This window comes from Anarrhichthys ocellatus, unplaced genomic scaffold, assembly GCF_004355925.1.
Source record: "Anarrhichthys ocellatus isolate YVR2014 unplaced genomic scaffold, GSC_Weel_1.0 scaffold42, whole genome shotgun sequence".
Classification (NCBI taxonomy): Eukaryota; Metazoa; Chordata; class Actinopteri; order Perciformes; family Anarhichadidae; genus Anarrhichthys; species Anarrhichthys ocellatus.
In genome coordinates this window covers 313448-320651 of record NW_022280072.1, presented here as the reverse complement: position 1 = coordinate 320651, position 7204 = coordinate 313448, and positions in this window count along the sequence as shown.

The window sequence follows — 7204 nt, the reverse complement described above, 5'->3', positions numbered from 1 at the left end:
TCCAAACATCCTTCCACTCATCCATTCAAACATCCATCCATCCAAACTTCCATCCACTCATCCATTCAAACATCCATCCAAACATACATCTATCCATCCACTCATCCATCCATCCATCCAAACATCCATCCATCCATTCATCCATCCATCCAAACATCCATCCAAACATCCATTCATAAATCCATCCTTTCAAACATCCATCCGTGTATCACATCATCCATGTTTCCATCCAAACATCAATGCATCCATCAATACTTCCAACCATCCATCAATTCATCCATCCTTCCATCCATCCATAATTAACTATATTTTTGAGCGGACTTTTGATGTCCACTATTGTCCCACAATGCATTTCACAAATGGAGGACCTTTAAAATATCAACAGAATATAGACATCTCCAGGAATATCAATAACAAAATGTATAAACTATTACACTGTTACAACTTTTCTAAACTCTCTCCTTGTGGAGTTTACATCAGTGGGTGTACTAACTGCAACAACAGCCGTGCTAGTGGTATCGTATTAGTATTGGTATCGAATACTTAATTTCTGGTATCGTGACTTCCCTACAAAATATGGGAAATAGAAATAAGAAATAAATATGTATGTATATACTGTATGTATATACGATTAAGTGTGTTAAAATGCAAGACTAGTATAAATAACAATATTAGTTTAAATGCACAGTAGAAATAAACCACAGTATTGGACAGTTGAGATATAATGGAGAGAGACAGCTTGTGTCTGCTGTACGAGGGCGACCATATCATTCTGCTGTCTCTCACACACACACAAGTGTCTCCAGTGTGAGCCACACATTTGTCTTTTTATTGTCTAAAATGTTTTGGTAATTAGAGCCAGCTAATAAAACAATACATTAAACCGCATGTATTATTTTCACAGCAGTAATCATTCTTTATCTAATTGAATGTCACATTTTTCATCTTTGGAATGAAACTGTAAATAATGATGAAATCATAATTCTTTTTCTCCGTCTTGCGTCATGCTCCCTCCCTCGAGAACGCTGTTTTCTGCTGCCTCTTTCTGTATTTCTTTCAGACATCAATAATTCACGCACGAAGTTGAGGATGAATTATTCACACGCCGATGTCGGACATAAATGCGCCGCGCGCGTTATGGGCCTGTACCCCGCTTTTAAAAGCACAGGAAAAGGGGGCTACCTGGGCACCACAAAAGTCAGCCACACTCCCGCCCTCTTTCCTCCCGACTCCGTTCCTCTCACCTCGCTGCATTCTTCCGTCTGTCAGCTGTCCCATTTCCACTCCCTTCATACGCATTCAATTCTCTTTTCATTCTGTCTTGTCACCTAGATTACATGCATGTAGAGCGAGGCGCTTCTGTTTGAAAGAGACAACACAGTGACAAGGATAAGTAGTGGCGGCTGAAAAAGGGATTTTCGCTGCCTATCCTCTCAGCACACAATGCAAGCCAACAATCCTACAAACTAATCCCATCGCTGCTTAAAACTCGAGGTGTAAAAACATTGCGGGGAGGCAGGCAGACACAAAACAGTCTTTTTCTCTCTGCCTCCATTTTCTTACTTTCACTGTTTTCCTGTCATTCTCCCTTTCTTTCTCTCCCAGTCTGTTTCTGTCTATTTCTCATTAAAACAGTGCTAGTGTGAGTCATAGTCTATTACCGTATGATCTAGCCTCTGGGTCTATTTAGACACACACTGCCTCCTTAACAACTGTTCACATTAATCATTTGATTCGGCATGACGCTAATTAGGATTTGTCAATACTATTAATCTGCTCATCCAGCCCTCATGTGGATTTGAATATCTCAGTGATTATGTAGACCGTCGGTTGATAAAGTATTACCTGTTTTCCTGGCCAGCGCGAGGAAATGATGAGCAACGAGGAGGGAATCCACCGTTCAGACAGAACATCCTGTTCAGGCTCTCGTGCTGGCAAAAATTTGCCACGAGTATTTCAGAGCGAGACATCGAATTTGTTTACATGCACGACGAGCGATCCTGGAACCATGGAAATGGAAACGCCTTAAGATTAAGCGATGCGATAAAGTATATATTTCTTCATAGAAATCTATTAGAAAATGACCCTACTTCTGACCTGATGTATTACCTCTGTAAACATTGTAAACATGAGTTTATGGTCTCAATCGCTAGCTTCAATGCAGCTTAATGTTCATGACTAAATATATAATACCATCAAGTGGAGTATGCTTTAGGGCGGGCTTACTGTGATTAACAGGTCGCTGTCGCTACCAGAGCCGTATATGGCGTCACTACAAATATATTCCAAATATGGTAACCTCCGTTCATTGGCTGCAAAAAACAACATGGCGACGGCCGTAATCCAAGATGGCGATGGCGAAATCGCCGAACTCAAGGCTTCAAAAAAGGCAGTCAGTCAAAGCACCCTTCAGCTGCTCCTTTTCACTATCACACACTTTGCAAAGCTTACAAACGACCCCCACTCCCTGTGATAGTGAGTAAAGGAACGTAAATATAGTGACAGTCAACAGGCCCACATTCAGCAATGAAACAATGTGAATCTTCCCACCACTGTAAATATAACTTATCATTCATTTACATTCAGCTAATGTCAATTAAAAGAGCGTGAGCATTGTGATGGAAGACGCTAGAGGTAGACGGACGACTGAATGAGCTGAAACAGAAGTGAAAACAAAAAAGAGCTTAAGAGCAACAAGAGGAAACCGAGCCAAAGATGGAGCCCAGCAGAAGCTGCCTGAGAGATGAAAGGCCCAAAAAAGAAATCCACGCTGAAGGCTTCTCCAGTGTGTTTTTTTCTCTTTTTTCTCCCTCCTTTGGAGAACTAGTTTGAAATGTAGTTTACTCCGCAGACGTGCAGATCTCTAGGGAGTGGGCCGAGGTGTGACAGAGCCAGACATTAAACAGAAGCTAGGCCAGGTTAGAGGGGCCAGGCGTGGGAGACAGGAGAGAGCCTGTGGGATAGAGCCCTGTGTAGGCACCAACTTAACCTGCCCCCCTCCCCCTCATCGGCAGTCCTATCTGCTCACCCACGCACTCTACTCCATCCCCACTCCCCCTCGCTCCTCTCCTCTATATTCTCTCCATTGTATTCATCACCCTCTGCCCACACTGCAAACTCCATGCGGAGACAGAGAATAAGAGCTCCGCTTGTTGTGTTTTTGCTAAAAAAGTGACACAAGATTGCGCCGCAAGAATCACCCCCCCTCCCCTGATTACCGGCATTTCCATTCCACGCTGAGGACGATTTGAAGTGGTCTGCACTGCTCTAAACAACATCAGCAGACGTATACAGAGGGAGCCAGAGAGGAGGGAGGGGAGGTAATCAGTCCCAGGCCGCTGTTTATTAAATGCACACAGTCAGTGGTGAGAAGACGCCGGCTTGTCAAAGCCGTGCAGTTGCTGGAAAAGACCAGTCGGCCTGACGTACTCTGACATGAACTAGAACATTCAGAGCAACACTGACTAATATTTTTTTTATGTTCTTTATGAAGGCTGCTGCAGTAACCGCAACGTTGACAAGCCAAATGCAGGGGATGGCAAGCAACCGCCGCAACCTGTTAACGTCGTTTTCTTTCTTGAATTCTTTTGCACCGTGTTCTCTTTACACGATGCTACAAACGCCAGCTGTGTGAAGAGGAGCTGAGCGCTGCACAGTTGGGGCTTTTTTTTTTCTGGTTGGCGAGAGTTGAAAAATGTTCATCTTTTTGGTGAAACGCGTGCCTACATTTCTACTTCTGCGGATACTCCGTGTCCTAGCATCCAGACGCAACCAAAGAGTTTGTATAACACTTAAATTAATATAAATTAAGTAATAAGCAAAAAAAAAAAGGCAATTATACTGCGCTGTTGAGCGAATCATTATCACCGCAGGGAAATTCCTTCACCAGTGGGAAGCCGGTGCAGGACGATGTCATTAATGCAGCTCTAGCTACTTGTTCTGGTTGGTCCGTCTCCGACCACTCAACATTCTCTTAAGATTGCTTAAAGGTACATCATAGTTATTTTCAAAGTACAAATGGAGGTAGAAAAACAACAAGGTAATGGTACTTTAATAGGGTGCTGCCCCCAGTGTCAGGCTTTTGTCCTCCTAAAGCTACAAATCTAGTCTACCTTTTTCTTCTCCTTTCTTTTCTTTGCACTGAACTCTAGACATCAGTTTAAAGCCGCTCTAATGTGAAGGTCATGCAGAAAGTGCTTGCGCCGTGAGTTAAAGGCCTGTGGTTGATGTGGTCAGCAGTTACCCCTCCTCTTCTAAAGCGAACACAAAGGGCAACGAGCGCTCTTTACCAACGGGGACAGTACCTCTCTTCTCTTGCTGCTCGGCTGCTTTCACAACACAACTGTCACCTCAAAGGAGCATTGTTCAGGTCCGCTCTCCCTCTTACTCTTCTCTCTGTTGCCGCTTCTACTCTGCATCCATTCATGTGCACTCGTTGGCCAGTGATTAATAAGGTATCGTTTGTTCTGTCCTTGGATTTCTCCGGGTGTGTGTGTGTGTGTGTGTGTGTGTGTGTGTGTGTGTGTGTGTGATCATATCTGTTCGAGAGAGAAAAAGGCCGAGCGTGGGGGGGGGAAAGGTCAGAGCCAATGGGAGATGGCTCAGAGCCACAGGTTGGTCAGGTTGGGTGAGACGCCGCTTGGCTGTCACCAAGTCTAAATTTAGCGCAAGGCTTGGGAAATAACCTGAAGAGCAAATGTTTATCTTTATGATCCCGGCCAGCTCCTCTTGTCGTGTGTCATTAGCCGACGCACTGGGTCCTCACCAGTACGTCAGATCTGCTCTCGGTGCCCTTTGCCTCACCGCTCATGTGTGGCCTAATCCCCTGTCCGCTGGCCCAAGGCTGTTCAGGTTGTCAGCAGGTTGTCTGTACTTAGTCTTATCATGCTTGTGTGTGTGTGTGTGAGTGTTGTGACCAGTATTCAGAAACTCCCTGTATAGCCAATGGCACAACACATGGCCAACTCGGTGATAGAGAATCCTCCCAGGAGGGGGAAGAGGGAACACATGATTCACTTTTATAACCAGACATTTTCTCGTGTGTGTGAGAGAGAGAGAGAGAGAGAGAGAGAGAGCGCCCTGGTGTGAGTGCTGCTATGTCACTCTGATCCCTGTCAGGGCCCTAAGCCAAGCCCGCGGCAGGTCCGGCAGTAAAACCTCATGAAACTAGCAGTCTTTCCCAGTAATCAGACATGGACTGACACAGAGAGAACGAGAGTGCTGGCAGTGCTCTTGCTCACTGGTATATTAGTATTTTCCCCCCTTCTCCTTTACAATCTGTGTCCATACAGACGGAGGCAGATAAAATGCAGCGTGATGCAGCTCGTATAAGATGCAAACTTGCAGACCTGCATCAGCAGAGATATGTCACGGACGTCATGCCGCAAGCTCACACCTCTCCTGACATACTTTCTGAAACATGCCCCTTCCCAGAACCACACTCGCACTCTCACACACACACACACACACACACACACACACACACACACAGACATATCACACGGAGCAGAATAGCAGGTCTCGTCGCATCTTTGCTCCGTCCGAGGGGAGACAAATGATGGAGTGGAAACATAAACAGCAGAATGAGCCACAAGGAGAGAGAGGATGAGGAAACTGTCGGGAGGAGGGAATATAACTCACTTTGTTATGATACAAAACAACAGGCGGGGTGAAGGGAAAACATACAAAACTCAGGAATGAGAGACAGGAAAATGTTCAAATGAAAGGTAAACAAAGCCTGACAACTAGAATAACATCCACACAGCAGTTCCTTGACTGTACGTACGCTCCTCCGGCAAGATCCTGCAATATCAATTTATGTTAGCAATCAAAAGCTCATAAGGTGGACAAGGAAATGCTGCTTCCAAAGAAATGATGAATGGAATGGTTTAACATATGCTTCGAAAGTTCGCCTGTTTGTTAAAGCTAGGGTTGGTAATCTGGAGAAGTTAAGAGTACGCAATATATTTTTTTAAAAGGTCCAACTGAAAAACTCTGCTAAATGTTGCCAACTCTTTTCTATTGAAAGTAGCTAGCAGCACTAGCTCCAAAAGTTGCTAAATCTTCAAGAAATCAAGAAAGTTCGCAAGTCGGCAACACTGACAGCAGGCCTAACTCCAAAGCCAGTGGGCCAATCAAATCGAGGTGTGTGTGTGTGTGTGTGTGTGTGTGTGTGTGTGTGTGTGTGTGTGTGGCGCTCTGCTAGTATAGACTGCATTGGGATTTGTATCCTGGGAGGGCGGGCGGTCCCATGATTTAGCTATCGCCAACCAGAAGGATGGAGTCAACAAATATGGTTGAAAAGAAGATCAACGCAAGAGAGAAAATTGTTTACCATTATCAGCTAAATTAAGTTTTTCAATTAATTCTTAATTACTGCTGAATGCAGTGTTTGGAATAATGGTGAAGGCCTTCTTTGTAAGACAGGCATCAAGTTTGTCCGGTCCGAGGTTGAGCTATGGTTGACAGCTGGGCCTCCCACAGAGCTCCAGCGAACAGACAGCACACCGATGTTTCCCCGCTGTCGTAACACTCACGGGACCAACCGGCCGTTTGGCCCGCCAGAGTCTGCCCAGCAACAATTAATGCTGAAACGTATGCTGTGGCGCGCGGGCCGTGCCATTTACCATGCGTTGCAATCTCCCCGGATTGATTGGAACAAAATCAATGTTGTTCGGGGACTGACTGCCAGCGTTTATAGAGTCGTCAGTGCGGCCTTCCTGCAGCGAGGGGGAGTGGCGTGCTTTACAATGGCTGTGCGGATGGTTTGTTTAAGGCTGGAGGCCAGTGGGTGTTGACACAGCTGCCAAAGGGAGCGCAGATGAGATGAGGGAGACAGGCAAATTTGGGTAAAAGCTACTTTGAGGGCCGGGGTCAGGGGTAATGACGGCACGATGGAACGATGATGAGCGGCGAGGGGAAGCGAACATGTGTGTCTAAGTTTCAGACAGGGAAACACATTTGACTCTCGGAACACAGTTTTGGTTCCTAAAAACACAAAAGCCACAACTCTTGTTGCTGTGCAGACAAAGTCTTTGTTTGTGTGTGTGTGTGTGTGTGTGTGTGTTTATCTAGAGTTGTGGTGAGGAAGGACTGTTTTTATCATTATCAGCATTTATCCTTCAGGGTGACCCCCTGGCTCTCATCAGCACACTCTTTGTGTGTGTGTGTGTGTGTGTGTGTGTGTGTGTGTGTGTGTGTGTGT